This window comes from Neofelis nebulosa, chromosome 16, assembly GCF_028018385.1.
Source record: "Neofelis nebulosa isolate mNeoNeb1 chromosome 16, mNeoNeb1.pri, whole genome shotgun sequence".
NCBI classification, from domain to species: Eukaryota; Metazoa; Chordata; class Mammalia; order Carnivora; family Felidae; genus Neofelis; species Neofelis nebulosa.
In genome coordinates, this window is record NC_080797.1 from 31,469,478 (window position 1) to 31,488,657 (window position 19,180).

Here is a 19,180-nt window from a genome sequence, read left to right on the forward strand (position 1 = left end):
GGGGGAGTTAGCAGCGGGGACAAAATTAGAAGCCAGGAGCCTAAGGTTCTCAGCCCTCGTCCTGGAAAGCCTTCCTCCTACACACATCGTGACACACGGCAATTAAAAGAAGCATACCCACTCACAGAAATCCCCGAGATTTTAAAGTAAAAATTTAAATTAATGAGTCCATCTAATTTGGACGCACAAAATGCGTGGGTGGAAGACATTTCTGGAGCCGACGGCTGATGTGACAGTTATTTCGCGAAAAGGAAGAGAAGTTGCCTGCCTTCGGATTTGAATGTTTCCAAATGGGATTCTAAACCCCAGCCTGGAACAACACACAGGACGAGGGCTGAATATAGAGATTCTATGGGAGAAAATCCCTTCGGCTCACCCAGTCAACCCATCGTGCAGGAAAATGAAATGGACTATCCCCTTCTAGTTCACCCTTCATGAGAGCGCGCCCAAGAAAGGCAGCGGGTTCCCTATCTAGCTCATACGCTCCTATCCATTGGAAATTAGATTCCTAAATGCGCTGTGGAGGACGGAATCATCTATTCAAAGACTTCATTAAGCTATTGCAATGGATCTGAATCAGAGGGTTTGGGGACACACTGGGTGTGTAGTATCAATGACCCTTTCTGCTCACTCCTCCAGAAGCAAGGTAAAAAAATCTCAACCCCACCTATAGATCGCCCCCTAATAATGTGCCTTATAGGACTGTCCACAAGGCAAACCACAAACTCCTGGAAAAATCACGTCGTCCCTGGTTTTCCTTTCTCTTCTTTCTCTGCCCTCCGCCCCATTCCCAGAGGAAGACAGTTCCAGAACTGCTGACAACCCCCCAGAGGAGGAAGGCCTTTCTTCCTTCCTCCTCTTGGGCAGATGGTATTTGCATACTGACATATTGTAAATCTAGTCACCCAGGTAACGGGCTCCAGTTAGCAACAGCGCAATGAAGGTCAGCCTGATTCCTTCTAAAATTAGAAGTCAGACCAATCTGATTTTTAACTGTTCAAGGTAGGATGCCCAGTTAGATGGCGAATTCGGTTCTTACAGTGAATTTTCACTTGGGGAGATTCGGCACTAGTTAATAAAGGCCAGGTGGGGCATTTCAACACGACACCGACATCGGTTTTGACATGTTGAATGAAGTTTCAGCCGCAAGAAGTTGCTGTTTTCTGTAAATAATCCTACTAGAACGCTAGTCTCTGTCGGTAAAGTCATCTTTGGCCTCGGCTCTCCCTTGACCTTCATAGTCAGTTGGTCATTAAGGACTGCTGTTCTGTGCCAGGCATTTCAGCCTTTACGCAGTTGGCCTCCCCGACTCCGCTGTGGCCCCCTCTCCCTGCACAACCTCTCCCCACCCCCTTCCAAAGTGACTGGCATTGATCCAGGACCATCTTTTCCAGCCTCTTTTGTCCTGGTCCACAGGCATCCCTCTTACTGGGATCTGCGCCCTTCTTTTCCGTCCCTGACCATGGACAGCGGTCTTGGACAGGCTTCAAGGAACGCATAGATGGTGTACAATCCTCCCCCCCACCATTAATTCTAAAAAGGTCCATGCGCCCCCAAAACGTGAAGACCCACCAACTGTCTAATTACAGATGGTACCTACATTGGCATTTCCCTCAATGATTTGAAGGAATGACAGTTCCAAAGGATGTTAAAATGGTGAGGGAAAAAGAGCTCCACAGTCAAGTGAGTGACTGTTTCAAGTGAGTGTGGGAAACACTAAGTCAAACACAGTTGGATGGTTTTTTTTTTTTTTAATTTTTTTTTTTTTTTAGTTTATTTATTTATTTTGAGAGACAGAGAGAGACAGAGCACAAGCAGGGGAGGAGCAGAGAGCAGAGACAGAATTCCACACAGGCTCCCGCACCATTCGTACAGAGCCCCACGCGGGGCTCGAACTCACGAACCTCAAGACCATGACCTGAGCTGAGACCAAGAGTTGGACGCTTAACCGGCCGAGCCACCGGGGCCCCTGGATGGGTTTTTTAATGCAGGCTATCTCAGGGCCTTTGCTGTACTGCCACATGCCATGGATCACTGATTTCACAGTGGAGCCCCATTCCCAGCAGACACTTCTAAGTGGCCCTTGGTCTCCGATAGGAAAGTTGAGCTTTATTTCCCCCTAACAACCACCTAAGCCGTGCACTGCTTTGTGATAGTTCTTCCCTTATGGTTTTGAGCTACTTATGTTTTACTCTATATATGTAACCGTTACTAGAAATTGTATCATTGCACTTTCACATTATGGCGTGTGTGTTTTATATCTGTCTCCCCTACTAGACTGGAAGCCATTTGACACTAGGCTACACACCTCGGTAACTTTACATCCCCAGGGCCAAGCTAGCCAGACCTTAGAAATGGTGCAGAACTGGGGGCGCCTGGCCGGCTCGGTCAATGCAGCACCCGACTCTTGATCTCAGGGTTGTGAGGTCAAGCCCCACACTGGGTGTAGAGATTACTTAGGAAAAAAAAAGAAAGCAAGAAAGCAAGAAAGCAAGAAAGCAAGAAAGCAAGAAAGCAAGAAAGCAAGAAAGCAAGAAAGCAAGAAAGAAAGAAAGAAAGAAAGAAAGAAAGAAAGAAAGAAATGTTGAATAACTGAATGTATAAATGAAGGTTATTAACTGGATAATGAACTCCTTCAGAATACAAACTGCATTTTGACCTTCTTATATTCCCACGGCACCCAGAGAAGTTTTTCATATAGCAAAAGTCAATAAAATTTTTAAGACCTAAATCCCTTAGGAAATATTTATGGAACATCAGTTATGTCCTGGGTACCGAGGACATTAATATGGTAACAGGCAATCGGGGAGCTTAGATTCCAGTAAGGGAAACAGACATGTAAACAAAAAATGATGGTAAAATATAAACACTCTAAAAGGAAGGACAGGCTGTCTGGGAGCACAGGTGGAGTATTTCGTTCTGTACGTGCTGGCAGGGAGGCGCGAGGGGTCAGTACCAGGATACTCGGGATTGATGGTGGCACCCAGGTCCCCAACTAGACCACATTTGGGGGGAAACGGGTCAAGAGGCAGCTCCAGTTGAGTGAGTACGGATACCCACTGGGTGAAGCTTTGGCCTCAACCCCCATGTGGATCCCAAGCCCCGGTGAATGGGCCTCCACCACCTGGAGCTGGTAGGTTCTTGTTGCCCAGGGAGAGCTGTGCCAGGGCCTACAGCCACACCCGCGGCACGGATGCACCATCCCCAAGTCCACGGTCAGAGCCCGGCCCTGTGTTGTTACTCTGAGACCAAAGGATGGATCCAGAGAAAAGAACACAGGAAAGGGGCGCCTGGATGGCTCAGTCGGTTGAGTGTCCGGCTTCGGCTCGGGTCATGATCTCATAGCTCGTGGGTCCAAAGCCCCGCATCGGGCTCTGTGCTGACCGCTCAGAGCCTGGAGCCTGCTTCGGATTCTGTGTCTCCCTCTCTCTCTGCCCCTAACCCACTCGCATTCTGTCTCTGTCTCTCTCAAAAATAAATAAATACTAAAAAATAAACAAACAAACAAACAAACAAAGAAGAGAACACAGGAAAGAAAAGAATGGAAGTGCTCCTCTCCTTTATGAGAACTAGGGCATGGCCAGTCTCATTCGCCCATCGGCCCTTCCAGGCAGGGCAACCTCAGAGTCCAAGAATCCCAGAACTTACAACCCGCAGTTCTGAGGGGAATCCTGGAGTTCCCAAGAGACAGTATACGCCAAGGAAGACAGATGACGCTCCTAGACAGAAGTCCAATAGACGTTCCTCTCTTGACCCCTCCAAGGAGGTTCTTCCGCTCTTTAGGAAAGCAGTGAGGCAGAGGGTAAAACACCCCAACACCCAGGCCTGAGTATTTTTAAAAAACGTCCAGTTTAAGACTGAGAACTATTGGGGTAACAGGAGGAGAGAAAGTGAGAAAGAAAGCCCTGTAGGGGCAGGCTGTTAGAACTGATTCATACATGAATCACATGTTCATTGCCTTGGCAGGTGGGGTGGGGTCAGTGAATGAAACCCATGGCTAAAACGACATAATTCCTCAGCAAATTAAACACTTGGGAATATCACTCGCCTATACATAGAAATATGCTTGTTTTAATATTTTTACCTTGGTACATGGGTACCAAGAAATATTCCTCTATGGTTTCGAAAACAACAGGGCCTTGTGGTGATGAATTACCAACGATACCCAGCTGCACGGGTTGGAGAGGACAGAAAACGGCATGGCCTGGAAACCTGGAGAACCCATGCCCTGTCTACAGAAGGTAGCAGCAACCCAGCTCTCGTGGATGCTTGCCAACATCTCCAAACTATTTCTCCAGAAAAGCTAGAAATCTAGATTTTTTTTTTTTAACGTTTATTTATTTTTGAGACAGAGAGAGACAGAGCATGAATGGGGGAGGGTCAGAGAGAGGGAGACACAGAATTGAAACAGGCTCCGGGCTCTGAGCTGTCAGCACAGGGGCCCGATGCGGGGCTCGAACTCATGGACCGCGAGATCATGACCTGAGCCGAAGTCGGCGCTCAACCGACTGAGCCACCCAGGCGCCCCTAGAAATCTCGATTTTTATATTAATGGCCTAACTTCTAAATGTTGGCTTAGATTAAAACAAAACGAAACAGGGGCGCCTGGGTGGCTTGGTCAGTTGAGCGTCCGACTTCAGCTCAGGTCATGATCTCACGGTCCGTGGGTTCGAGCCCCGCGTCAGGCTCTGTGCTGACAGCTCAGAGCCTGAAGCCTGTTTCAGATTCTGTGTCTCCCTCTCTCTCTCTGCCCCTCCCCTGTTCATGTTCTGTCTCTGTCTGTCTCAAAAGTAAATAAACGTTAAAAAAAAAAATTAAAAAAAAAACACAAAACGAAACAAAACAAAACACAGGGGCGCCTGGGTGGCTCAATTGGTTAAGCAACTGACTCCTGCTCAGGTCATGATCTTGCCCTCAGTGGGTTCGAGCTCCGCGTTGGGCTCTGTGCTGACAGCTCGGAGCCTGGAGCCTGCTTTGGATTCTGTGTCTCCCTCTCTCTCTGTCCCTCCCCCAATCGCGCTCTGTGTGTGTGTGTGTGTGTGTGTGTGTGTGTGTGTGCGCGCGTGTATGTGTGTGTCTCTCTCTCTCAAAAATAAATAAACATTAAAAAAATTTTTTTTAAATCACAAACCTCACAACCCTCTGAATAAACATAAAAAATTCGTAAGCAGCTACCTTTAGCCATATGGTTTTAACATCCAATTACATGTAACTCAGTTACGATAAAAAGAAAGAACGGAGGTGCTTGGTCAGAATCATGCTGCCAAGGGTGACATTTAGAGGCAAGCAACTTCATTAGTGCTTGAGGCTCAGGGCGGTTATGGGAAAGGGGAAGAGGAAGATATAAAACACCGTAAATATCTGAGCACCGTAAATCCTTCGCCATCTCAATATTGCTACTGGTCAGAAAGCTTAAGTTAGAAAACAAAGGGCACAACTTATTAGAACAATAATAACAGTGATTAGTATTTCCTGAACATTTACACAGGAAGAGGCAAGGGCTAAGTGCTTTACATAAAAATTACCCCATTTAATCCTGAAAGACAAATTAGCATCTCAGTTTTCAAATGAGGACATGGGGCGGGGGCGGGGCACACAGAGAAGTTAAGGAAAGTGTCAAAGGTCACACCATCTGTGGAGCTAGGGGGTGACCCGAGTCTTTCCCACTGCAAGTCCTGGGCTGGGCATCGCTCTGCAGCTTTGAGGCAGGGAGTGGTCTGAAGGAGAGAACGGACTGAAATATAGAATAAAAGTGTATAGTCAGTAGAGGTCTGGGCGGGAACCTAATGAAATAAAACGGGCCCATAAACAAGTGAAAAACGTAAAACTTTTAACCTTGGGTCACCGGTATCGCCTCAGTTTAGCCATGAGGGAACAAGTGAAAAAAAAAATTGTTTAATGCAAACTCAACACCTATCAGATTAGTAAAGCTTTAAAAGGCTACCCAGTGTTGGTGAGGTGGAGGGAACAAATCCTGAACCACACTGCTGGGGGGAGCAAGGTGGTTAGGAAGATGATCCGGCAATTAAAATTTAAGATGTTTATACTGTTTGACCTAGCCACTCTACCTAGGAATTTCTTCCAGAGAAGCTCTTATGCAATTGTGCAAAGATTTATATGCTTAAGATTCTTCACGGCTACATGATATGCAGTAGAAAGAAAGCTGGAAAAACTCCAGTTGTCCATCAGTGGGACCGCTTAGATAAATCAAGGTACATCCAAATAATGAAATACAATACAGACATTAAATCATGAAAGAGATCTCTACTTGCCAAAATGGAAAGATGTCCCAGATGCATAGTTAAGTGGGAAAAAAAAAGTAAGCTGCAAAATAGTAGGAATAGGAAGAGTTTCAGTCAAGTGCACACACATGAGAAAAAAGTACAGACATGCCTACTAGTACCTGAACAGGGAGGGGGAAAAAAAAACCTAAAAGAATATATATATATATATATATATATAGCCAATTTTTAATCACAATTACCTAAGAGAGGACTGTGGGAAATGTACTTCTATAAGGTTGGAAGTTTTCACAAGAAGCACGTACATTCCAAGTAAAGAAATAAGCTGACATTAGAAACGTGGCCCTATGCTGAAATTTCAGGGCAGGATTCCAGTTCCTGGGGAGGAGGGTAGATAGACAAAGACCTGGGAGTCTTTAGGACATGGTCAGCCACATAGGTTGTGCACTGCACAAGGGCACCCTCTTGAGATGTGCAGTCTTGGGGCATTATATGGATTCCCGAAACAAATTCAGAAAGGCAACCAAAGCAAAAGGTCAGGCATCTAAGCAGGGCAGGAAGGGGGCTCAGAAAGAAGAGGGTGAGCATGTCAATTCTGAACATCTCAGGATATAGGAGTCAGTGACAAGGCCAGGTCAGGGTGGTCCTGAAAGCGAGCAACACGGTCGCCAACGGAACCTGAGTGTGGCTCTGATTCTCAGATCGGCAGGTGGGTTTAAGACATGAAGCCTTCAAGTGGGCGGAGCCTCTAAAGTACTTCCTGCCTCAGACCCAGATGGGTCTGGGTCCTGAGACAGAGGCGAATGGAGGAAGAAATGCAACGCCCCAAGCTGCCCATTTCGGTACCTCTCTCACTCACACAATTCCCTGTGCTCAAACCTGAGTTTCAACACCTCCAGACTGGTGACAGTGACCAGAAACTGGAAGTTACCCCCAAAACAGGTGGAACCGCCTATCCTTCAAAATATAAAGCGAGCAGACTGTGCACTTAGACCTGTCGAAATAAAACTCTCTCCAATGTGAGTGAACAGTGTTCTAGAATTTCCTTTTCAGGCTAAAGCTCCAAATACCCTCTCCCATAGAAATAACGATATTAGGTCGGCACAGAAACTAGCTGACCCGTAATTGCCCTAAGGAAAAGCCTAATCACCATTTCTAATAACATTTCTGAAGGAAATGCATTGAGTTCCAACAGGGTGTGAGGCAATGAGGAACTTAATTCCTCTTCTCTGTTCCCAAAAATGTGGGAACGTTGCCCAAAGCGTGTTCCTTCAACATCTAAATGATGCGAATATATGTTACACTTTAGAACACTTTTTCTTTTGATACAGGCTTCCATTGTCAAATAAGACCGGGAGAAACTAATTCAAACCAGGCCAAACAGGCTTTATTATTTAAAAAAAATTTTTAATTGTGGTAATATATACACAACATAAAATTGACCATTTTAACCATTTTTTAGTGTACCATTCAGTGGCACTAATTACTGTTACAATATTGTGCAACCATCACCAACCTTTTTTATCATCCCCAAACAGAAACTCTGTCCCCATTAAAATCTCACTCCCCATTCCCTCCCTTCCCAGCCCCTGGCAACCACTGTTCTAATTTCTGTCTCTATGAATTCGACTATTCTAGGGATCTTTTTTAAGTAGAATCACACAATATTTGTCCTTCTGCGTCTTTTGTGAGGACATGCCAAGTTTCAGTCTTCAGGAACGGGTAGGATGGGGAAATGGAGACTATGCCCAGGGTCTAGATAGAGGAGAGAGAGAAGCAGACTTGGGAAGAAAGACATTTCTGGGAGGCTGGGGAGTCAGCAGGTGAAGGTGAACTGGACATAATTAAACACATACTGGTTTGGAGCCTTTGAGCCAAGGAAAGAGATCCGGGCTGGAGCTCGGGACTGAAACCAACAGCATTCTGAAGGTGGGTATAGCGGGGGAATCATGGGGACAGTACACAGTACTCAGGAGGACGCAACAATTAAGGGAGAGAGGAAGCAAGAAAAATTCGGGAAGATGTCTGAAAAATTCAGGATCAGCCAGAAAAAACAGAAGACACCAGGAGCATACCTTCTAAGTGTTTCCCAGCCTTCCCTTTGCCCTACTCGTCACTCCTTTCCAGAACCATCTGTCTAAAACACAGATCTACTCCTCATCTGAGTCTCTTGCCCCAAATCTAAAACCTTTAATGATTTTGTCCAGTGTTCAGAGCAAAATCCGAACCTCTTACTGAAGTTTCCAGTGCTCTCCCCAGCTCACCCTGATGCTCTCCCGACTCACCCCACCTGGTCCAGCCGCTCGGTTCATCTGTGATGCACATGTGTGCACGTGTTCCTAACCAGCGTCTTTCTCTTGGTGTATGTGTTGTTCTTTCTGAATATTGGCTTATGGTCTCCCTTCAAAGACCACATGCAATCCCACCTTTTCTGAGAGATCCGAATCGATCCCTGGAGTGGGGATAAATGTGCCCATTTCCCATAATCCTATACAGCAGGCATACATCCTTTAAAAACAACAAGGGACACGTGGGTGGCTCAGTCGGTTAAGCCTCTGACACTTGATCTCGGCTCAGGTCGTGATCTCGTAGGTTCATGAGTTTGAGCCCCACATTGGACTCTGTACCAACAGTGCTGAGCTTGCTTGGGATTTTCTCTCCTCCCCGCTCCCCCCCCCTTCCCTCACTCTCTTTCGCTCAAAATTTAAAAAAAATTTTTTTTAAAAATTTTTTTTTAATGTTTTATTTATTTTTGAGACAGAGAGGGACAGAGCATGAACGGGGGAGGGGCAGAGAGAGAGGGAGACACAGAATCGGAAACAGGCTCCAGGCTCCGAGCTGTCAGCACAGAGCCCGATGCAGGGCTCGAACTCACGGACCACGAGATCATGACCTGAGCTGAAGTCGGACGCTTAACCGACTGAGCCACCCAGGTGCCCCCCCAAAAAAATTTTTTTTAAATAAAAACTTTAAAAACAACAAAACAACGAAATCATACGATCATCTGGTTACAAAATGAACTTTTTTCATCATAGAGAAATTAGAATATGGAAAAAGTTTGAGGTTTTTTTACTCATCCAGAAATAACATTAACGTTTAGGTACATATTCTTTTTTTTTTTTTTTTTTAACGCTAAATTATTTTTGAGACAGAGAGAGACAGAGCATGAACGGGGGAGGGTCAGAGAGAGGGAGACATAGAACCCGAAACAGGCTCCAGGCTCTGAGCTGTCAGCACAGAGCCCGACGCGGGGCTCGAACTCACGGACCGCAAGATCGTGACCTGAGCCGAAGCCGGCTGCTCAACCGACTGAGCCACCCAGGTGCCCCTTCTTTTTAGGTTTCAAAAACGTTGTAGATAAATTGGAAATTATACTGAATAGATCACTTTGTAAAGTGCTTTTTTTAACATATATTATCAGCATTTTTCGTATCCTTAGTCTTCAAAACTTATTAATGGTTGCATTCGCTCCCCTTGTGTGGGCATAATTTAATCAGTCCCCAATTACTGAATGAGAATTTCAAAAATTTCTGCCTCCCCCAGTACATTTCACCTGGTAAGTATTCAGAAGATGTTTGTTGAATTGAATGGTTATGATCAGGACAAAGCATTATCAATAGCTAGATCCTGTTCTCAATTGACTTTATCATTCAATTAACAGAAAATTTTTTAAATGGGGAAAAAACTGTTTTCTGCTTGTGTGGTAACACATATTTGCAGAATTTGTAAGCCCAATGAAATCAAATGAAACTACTGCTTCCTCCAGCCTATGGGGATCATTCCATCTTCTGCAAAGACAAATCCACGATGAAGGCAGTGATTTGGAAAGAAACAAAGAATGGACACTCTGAGCTATAGAGAATCAACTGAGGGTTGGTGGAGGGAGGTGGGCTGGGGATGGGCTAAATGGGTGACGGGTATTAAAGTGGGCATTCGTTGTGATGAGCACTGGGTGCGGTACGAGTAAGTGATGAGTCACTTTTACTCCTGGGGCGCCTGGGTGGCTCAGGTGGTTAAGCGTCCATCTTTGATTTCAGCTCGGGTCATGATCTCACGGTTCGTGAGTTTGAGCCCAGCATCAGACTCTGTGCTGACAGTGCAGAGCCTGCTCGGGATTCTCTCTCTCTCTCTCTCTCTCTCTCTCTCTCTCTCTCTCTCTGTTCCTCCCCCACTTGTGCTCTCTCTCACTCAAAATAAATAAATAAACTTAAAAAAAAAATTCTACTTCTGAAGCTAATATTGCACCGTATGTTAACTAACTAGAATTTAAATAAAACCTTAAAGAAAAAGGAAAAAACAAAGAATGTCTTAAATCTATAAGGAGACGGTTATGTTCAGAAACCTTCTACAGATTTTTAGTGTCATCTAATCTGAACATTTGTGTAAAAGCCCATGTCACCTTTTCCTGAATCTCCTTCCTTCAGTGTTTTCTCTTCACATTAAAATATATTGAAATTTTTTCAGTTGGTAAAAGCCAGTTTAATATGATTTATGTACTTGCCCACAAGAAAGTGAACTTTCCGTATCACTAATTAATATCCACCCGATGCACAGTTTTATCAGCCAAGCATAATGATTTGAGGGAGGAAGGAGAGAGAGTGGAAAAGAAAAGAATGGGACTGAGATCGAAGGTCACGATCTCCACGTCCATGAGGGCAGGAAAGGGTCTAAGGATGGACTTACTACAGGGGACCAACCACTGGACAAAAGACGCAGCCTAAAGCCATGACAGCAAGCTCCAAGGCTATGTAGGTAAAGATGCAGAGGCGGACGTTGCTGGCCCGAAGGCCAAAATAAATAAATCAATAAATCAATAAATCAATAAATCAATAAATCAATAAATAAATAATAATAAAAAATAAAAAATAAAATAAAATAAAAAACTTCAGCACATGAACTTTGGGAGTAAAAGAGAATGACTCCAAAATTTTACATATGACCTAGCCGCCATTTGCGTGAAAGGGCTCACACACAGCCCTGACAGGTGTTCCCCCAAAAAAACCAACTTGAAGATCTCTTCTAGATGTCTAATAACTATAAAAATTAAGAGCTCAAGGTCTGGAAGATCTAACGATGTACATTGAAACCGGCAAAACAGTGATGTCTAAATAATCATTGCAAATATGATATAATATTGTGACATTTTAAAAACTTAAATGTAAAAAAAATAAAAAGTAAAGTAAAGTAAAAAAAACTACGGGCACCTGGGTGGCTCAATCGGTTTGAGCATCCGACTTCGGCCCAGGTCATGAACTTGCGGCTCGTGAGTTCCAGCCCTGCATCGGGCTCTGTGCTGACAGCTCAGAGCCTGGAGCTTCCTTCAGATCCTGTGTTCCCTCTCCCTCTCTGGCCCCTCCATCGCTCGCACTCTGTCTCTCAAAAATAAAAAATAAAGATAAAAAATTTAAGAAAGAAAAAAAAAAAAGTAAAAAAACTAAAAACTTAAACGTAATGTACAATGCAAAACGTATTAAGAGCGTTCTGAGTTCCACATATTATTTTAGGTGGAAGTGACATGCAAGTTCATGAAAGGGGACATGGAGGAGAGATAATAAATACGGCTCTGAGGGCGCCTGGGTGGCTCGGTCGGTTAAGCGTCCGACTTCAGCTCAGGTCATGATCTCACGGCTCATGGGTTCGAGCCCGCGTCGGGCTCTGTGCTGACAGCTCGGAGCCTGGAGCCTGCTTCAGATCCTGGGTCTCCCTCTCTCTCTGCCCCTTCCCCACTCGCACTCTGTCTCCTTCCGTCTCTCAAAACATAAATAAAAATATTAAAAAAAAAAAAAAAAAAAAGTACTGCTCTAAGTACTGATTACCTTGACCTTGACAATCCAAAAACGGAAAGGTTGAGGAATGCTCACATAAAAGTAACCACCAGAATTAAAAACAGGACATGAATTTGCAAACTGCTAGAGAAGACACAGTACATACAGAAAACAGCAGTTGTTAAAAGAAAAGATATAAAAATACAGATAAAATGAGATGAAACAAGACCGTACCATTAGCTATAATGATAAATGTAAGTTACACTTCCGTATTAAAAGGAAATAACTTTCATGTGGGATTATAAAATAAGGCCCAGTGACTTTTTGCTTACAAGAGGCAGAACTAAAACAAAATGAGACAGAAATGGTCATAATAAAAGGATGATCAAAGATTTAGCAGACAACAAACAAAAAGAAGTGCCTTTAATTCATGATAATATCGGCCATATTTTATTTTTATGTGTTCACGCAACGCTTACAAAAATTAGTCATGTCATAAACCACCATAAAAACCCAAATAAATTCCAAGAAGAAACTACACAGGACTCAACGTCACAAAATACTCCACTAAAAAAATATCTAAGTCTAAATCAAACCCCAACACTTGGAAATTTAAAAGAACTTTTCAATAAGCTTTCTGGTCAGAGTAGACATCGAAACTATAGTTACACGCAATTAAAAAATAGAAAATAATGATGGGAGCACTACATACTAAATCTTAGGTGACAAAGACAAAGCTGTATTCACAGACAAGGCAAGCAGATGGGAACAGGCCTATTTTATAACTCGTAGGCTTAAGGCAACCTAAATCCAAATTCGGATGCCATTTAAATACTGTAAGCACATACAAACATACACGTTCAGAGAGAGAGAAAAGACTCTAAAATATTAAGAATAGTAATCTCCAGGTTATGGAATTTCTACTTTCTTCTGAATTTCCTAAATAAGTCTCAATGAGCATGCAGCACTTTTATAATTAGAACAAGATTAAACAAAAGCACAACAAAAAACAGAATTTACAGTCACAGGAGAGAAATAAAACATCATCTTGCCAAAATGATCAAGGCAATTAAAATTCTCTCCTTTGCTTTGACTTTCAAGCTCTAGCCTAGTGATGGTTAATACAAGCCTGTTTTTACTATAATTCAGCACAGTTCTGTCTTCTGGTCTTGTGCCTGGAAGTCAGGGTATGATGCACCGGCTGAAACCTAACCATTGTTGTCTCTTTTGGGGGAAATCAAACATCCAGACAGGTGAGCAACCAAGGGTGGCCTGGTGACGCCTATGTTTAAAAGCGAACGGTCCCGTAGGACAGCACTCACATTCTAGAGTTGGGGAAGAAACAGAAGGGCTGAAGAGAATTCCCTTTGTGGTTGTGATTGTGCACTGTTTTGTGGGGTTTCTGTGTTTTATTTTATTTTATTTTTTATTTGAGAGAGACAGACAGACAGAGCGTGCATGCATGAGCAGAGGAGAGAGGCAGAAGGAAAAAGAGAGTGGATCCTAAGCAGGCTCCACGCTCAGTGCAGAGTCCAAGATGGGGCTTGATCCCACAACCCTGGGATCATGACCTGTGTCGAAATCAAGAGTTAGACGCTCAGTCAACTGAGCCACACAGGCATATTTTAAAAACAAAATAGGTGGGAGACAATATACGTATATTATGTATGTATGTATAAATCACATATGTATATATAAATTATATTATATTTCATTAATATATTTTATTAATATATATTATAAATATATATATTATGTTTTTTTTATTTTTGAGACAGAGAGCATGAGCAGGGAGGGGCAGAGACAGAGGGAAACAGAGAATCCAAAGCAGGGTCTGTGCTGACAGCAGAGAACCTGATGAGGAGTTTGATCTCCAAACTGTTGAAATCATGACCTGAGCTGAAATCAGACCCTTAACCAACTGAGCCACTCAGGTGCCCCATAGGGGGAGATAATATTTAAAAAAAAAAGTATAAATGCGTATTTCTTCTCCTTTTCTGTCTCAACTGATTTAAAAAGCAATAGTATAGGGGCGCCTGGGTGGCTCAGTCAGTTAAGCGTCTAACTTCGGCTCAGGTCATGATCTCACGGTTTGTGAGTTTGAGCCCCGCATTGGGCTCTGTGCTGATAGCTCAGAGCCTGGAGCCTGCTTCAGAATCTGTGTCTCCCCCTCTCTCTGTCCCTCCCCCTCTCTCTGTCCCTCCCCCTATCTATCTATACAGATATAGATATATTCATATATATAACTATTATATATAATATAGATTCATATCTATTCATATATGAATAGATTCATATATATTCATATATAATGAATTCATATATATTCATATATTATATCTATCTACTCATATCTATTCATATATTATATATCTATTCATATCTATTCATATATTCATATATTATGTATCTGTTCATATATATTCATATATATAATATATATTCATATATATAATATATCCATGTATAGTATATATATATATATATATATATATATATATATTCAGGGTACCTGGGTGACCCAATCAGTTGAGCATCCAACTCTTGATTTTGGCTCAAGTCACGATCTCATAGCTGTGGGATCAGGCCCCGTGTCAGGTACCATGCCGAGAGCATGGAGACTACTTGAGATTCTCTCTCCCTCTGTCCCTCCCCTACTCTCCACTCTCACGTGCAGGCAGTCTCTCTCTCTCTCTCTCTCTCTCTCTCAAAAACAAACAAACAAAAAAAACAAGATCCAACTATATGCTGTCTATAGAAGAGTTTAGTTTCAAAGTCACAAATAGGTTGAAAATGACAGAAAAAAATATACCAACAATAACCATAAGAAAGTTGGATTAGCTATACTAATATCCGACAAAGTAGATTTTAAAACAAAAAAAGTTACCAAAGGTACAGAGGACATTTCATGATGGGAAAGGGCCAATCTATCACGAAGATACAACTAGAAACATAGTATGCCCCTAACAGAGCCCTGAAACACATAAAGCAAAAACAGACCTCAACCCCCCCATTTCAATAACAGATAGAACAGCTAGGCAGAAGACCAACATGGAAACGGAAGGCGTGAACAACACTATAAGCCAACCAGACCTAACATATCTATAGACCGGTCCACCCAACACAGCAGAATACAGCGCACATGAACCAGTCTCCAGGATAGACCATGTGCTAGACCACAGAACAAAACTCCAATAATTTTGAAAGGACTGAATTCATACAAAGCACGTTCTCTGACAACATGGAATAAAGTCAGAAATTGGAGACATTCACAAATATGTAGAAAACTGGCGCACTCTTAAACAGCCTATGACTCAGAGAAGAAACCACAAAGGAAATTAGGAATTTCTTTTCGATGAATAAAAGTTAAGACACAACATACCAAAGCTTCAGGGATGCAGCTAAAGCAGGTGTAAGGAGAAATCGAGAGCTGTAAATAGATTTCGTGAAAAAGAAGAAAGATCTCGAATCACTAACCTAACCTTCTACTTGAAGACACTGGAAGAAGAGCAAACTACACCTAAAGCAAGCTGCAAGAAGGAAATAATAAAGATCAGAGTCGAAATGAATGAAATGGAGAATAGAAAAACAACAGGAACCATCAACAAAACCAAAAGCTGGTGCTTTGGTCACACAACAAAGTTGACACACCTTTAGTTAGACTGACCAAGGGAAAAAGAGAGATGATTCCAATTGCAAACATCGTGAGTGTGCTTGTTTAAAATATATTTTCCAGGTCTTCTTTTTGCCCCAGGGAGGAATGGGTTCTAGAAAGATCTTGGCTATTTCCTTATAGCTTTTGAGCAGGTTGAAAATGTGCTCTTCGATAGTTTTGCTCATTTGGCCACCTGTTCCTGGAATAGCAAAGCAATTACTGTCTCTGCGCCTTTTCAGCTGCTTTAGATAAAAACCCGTTTTGCGCCCACCTGAGAAAATGGGAAGATCTGAGGTGCTTTTCTGTGTTGCGTTGATACAGTGTTGTCAGGTTTTCACTTGCTCCAGACTTCAAGGCAGATACAAAAGAAAATGAAAACAACTTCTATTCAATAACAGAGTGGTCAAGTGGTCTTACTCCTTTAGGGAAGAATGTTCCTCAGATTCCTGGAAGGTTGGAGAGAATGCCAGGGTTGCAGAGCAGTTACCCAGAGTGTGAGACGGGTGACTGGGCAACGTGACCTGCTTTTTCCCTTTAAGACAGAGCCACAGCCACCAGGATTCCACCGGCAGCTCTGTGAACCAGAGTCCCTGACCTTTGCTAAGCTGTAGCACATTCGTATGTGAGAGGGAGGGGTTCAATAAGTGGTTGGATTTCTCCCAGTTCCTACCACCCTTCACCCAGGTCTCCAGGTGGAAGTCTAGGAGTCAGCATTCTTGATGCCTCCTGCCTTGCCCCCCGACACATCCTGTAGACTGATTTCTCCCTCTCCCTCTCCCCTCCACTGACTTCTGTCCACCCCACAGCTGTCACCCTGGGCTAAGATACAACCACATTCCACTGGACCCTATAAGAGCTCCTAAAGACGTGTGCCTGAATCCGTTCTGGTCCCTCGGTTCCCATTTCACTGAAGATCTGTTTTTGTCATTACCCAAGACAATCCCTTCGGGGCGCCTGGGTGGCTCAGTCCGTTGAGCGTCCAATTTCAGCTCAGGTCGTGATCTCGCAGTCTACGGGCTTAAGCCCCACGTCGGGCTCTGTGCTGACAGCTCAGAGCCTGGAGCCTGCTTCGGATTCTGTGTTTCCCTCTCTCTCTCTCTCTCTCTCTCTCTCTGTGTCCCTCCTCCGCTCGTGCTGTCTCTCTGTCTCTCAAAAATAAATAAACATTAAAAAATTATTTAAAAAAAAATAAACCTCTTATTAAAAAAAAAAAAAAAAAAAAGGCAATCCCTCTTGGAATAAAGCTCTAGTCTTCAGCACGGCCCACGAGGGATGCCCTGACCTGCTGGGCACCTACTCCTCCAGCTCAGGGACGTACCCTCCCATCCTTTGAAGTTTCGTGCCTCGGATACACTGAACTACTCCCTTCCTCCGAGGAGCCTTTGTGCTTGGGTTCTCTCAACCTCCTTCCCTTTGGCTGGTTGACATCAGCCTCGCAGGCTCACTCAAGCTTCCCCGGATACCTTCCCTGAGCACCAAAGCCTAGACCCCCTCTCCCTCTCAGAGCCTCTTACTAACGCCTTGTATCTTTCTTCATGAGAAAGGATTAAGGTGAAGCCAGGAACGACAGATGCAACTACTATCTCATGGCAGACATCACCTGGAATCCTCTCCACCACAGCGGTCCAAGCAGCCACTGTAGATTGACCACACCGAGGATTTTATGTTTTTCGGCTTTTGTACTTGAGCCAACCTATTCCTTAAATCTTTAATAGCCTAAGTTTTCCTCTCCAAAACTGCTTTCATACGGCTAAGCTGAATTTGCATGACAATTTAGATCCATTTCCTGGAAATGACTGTGCTTTACTAAAAACCCAGAGAGCTGAGAAGAGCCTAGTGACCTAAAAAAAAATAAAAAATAAAAAAGTACAAGTAAATCCTAAAACACTGATTGCGACTTTATGAAAGAAGGGAAGAAAAACACTAAGAAATAATTCATAAGCCTATGGGGCAACTGTGGAAATAGGACTGTTTACTTAATCACACGAACTTTCATCTGACTGCTTTACTGTTAGCCCATACAATGTTTTCAGAGTGCTGAATGCCACGGTGCATCTAAATGCACTTCAATTACAACATTAACAGCTAATATTTACTGGACAAATTTATTATGTACCAAAGATCGTCTAACAGCTTTTCACACGCTAACACATCCAATCCTCACTAATAACTCTAAGAGGTAGGTACAATTATGATCACTCTCGTCATACAGATGAGGCAACTGAGGCACGGGCAAAGCAGCAGACAAAAATTGAGTTATTTTCAGGCAGGGGGCACCTGGGTGGCTCCGTCAGCTAAGCATCGGACTCTTGGTTTCGGCTTAGATCATGAGTTCAAGGTTTGTAGGATCAAGCCCCGTGTCAGGCTCTGTGCTGACAGCATGGAGCCTGCTTGGGATTCTCTCTTTCCTTCTCTCTCTCTCTCTCTCTCTCTGCCCCTCCCCTGCCCATGTTCTCTCCCTCCCTCTCTCTCAAAATAAATAAACATTTAAGAAAAAGATATTCTCAGGCATGCTAGAATTCAGAACGGTTAACTCTCTCATGCTTTTTCTTGTGTGTACGTTCCCTGAGCAATACGCGTTCAAGAGGCTTCAAAATAAGGGAAGAGAACAAAATAGAGAAAGACAGCAATCCAAGAAAATGCTGAGCCATGGCAGAGAAAGGCAGGGGGCAGGGCCTGGTGGGATGGGGCAAGATGACAGTGGCTCTAAGAAGTAAGGGGATGTCACGGAACCAAGAGCTTGGTAATCGCACTAGAGAATGAAACCATGTTATTTTTTGTTCCTGTAAAAATGAAAGGGAAGTAGTTTCCAGAAAAACTGTAATTGATACATAAGAAAACAGGGCAACTCTGTTGAGAGGGTAAATTTATGCTATGTAGTTTTGTGTGTGTGTGTGTGTGTGTGTGTGTGTGTGTGTGTGTGTGTGTGTGTTTTACCGCAGTTTAAAAACAAGCAGAGACGAAAGCCGGGAGGATACACTGGTCTGAAGGGGGGACGTGGCTATTAGTGGGGAAATTAGCCAGTACCGACAGGGGCAGACCACGTATGAGAAGGCTCACCTTTATAAAGAGAGCTTGCCATCTTGTCAGAAAATCCCTCTGACAGCACTAAGGACAAGAGAGAGAGTTCCCCAAGTCTTTCTCCATCACTGAAAGGTAAGTTCCTTGAGGGGACAGATCTTGTCTCTGGTATTAGATAAGCCAGAGTTGCCAGATTCAACAAATAAAAATATAGGACACCCAGTTAACTCTGAATTTCAGATCAACAATGAATAATATATATTTTTTTTTAGTATAAGTATGTCCCATTGGGGCACTTATACTAAAAAAAAATTGTTCATTCTTTATCTGAAACTCAAATTTAACTGGGCATTCTATATTTTATCTGGCAACTCTATAGAGAGCCAGTGATTATGGTGAAAGAGAAGGAAATAGAAGTAACTGGAAAAAAAAAGACAACAACAGAGGATTCATATTTAGAGATAAAACTGCCAGACATTCCTTATTAAGTTCGCAAC

General features: G+C 43.2%; 1 protein-coding gene across 3 annotated transcripts in view; it reads right to left on the reverse strand.

Annotated features, from left to right (window-relative positions):
- Positions 1-19,180, reverse strand: part of LOC131497274 (cytoplasmic phosphatidylinositol transfer protein 1-like) — a 138,289-nt gene that overhangs the window by 59,123 nt on the left and 59,986 nt on the right. Inside the window, exon 1 of one of the 3 annotated variants that reach the window (XM_058703459.1) lies at positions 15,934-16,047. The exons of the other annotated variants lie outside the window; for them this stretch is intronic. The gene's annotated coding sequence lies outside the window, so the exon portion shown is untranslated. Of the gene's footprint in view, positions 1-15,933; positions 16,048-19,180 lie in introns of those variants that run through there. 3 annotated transcript variants of the gene reach the window in all.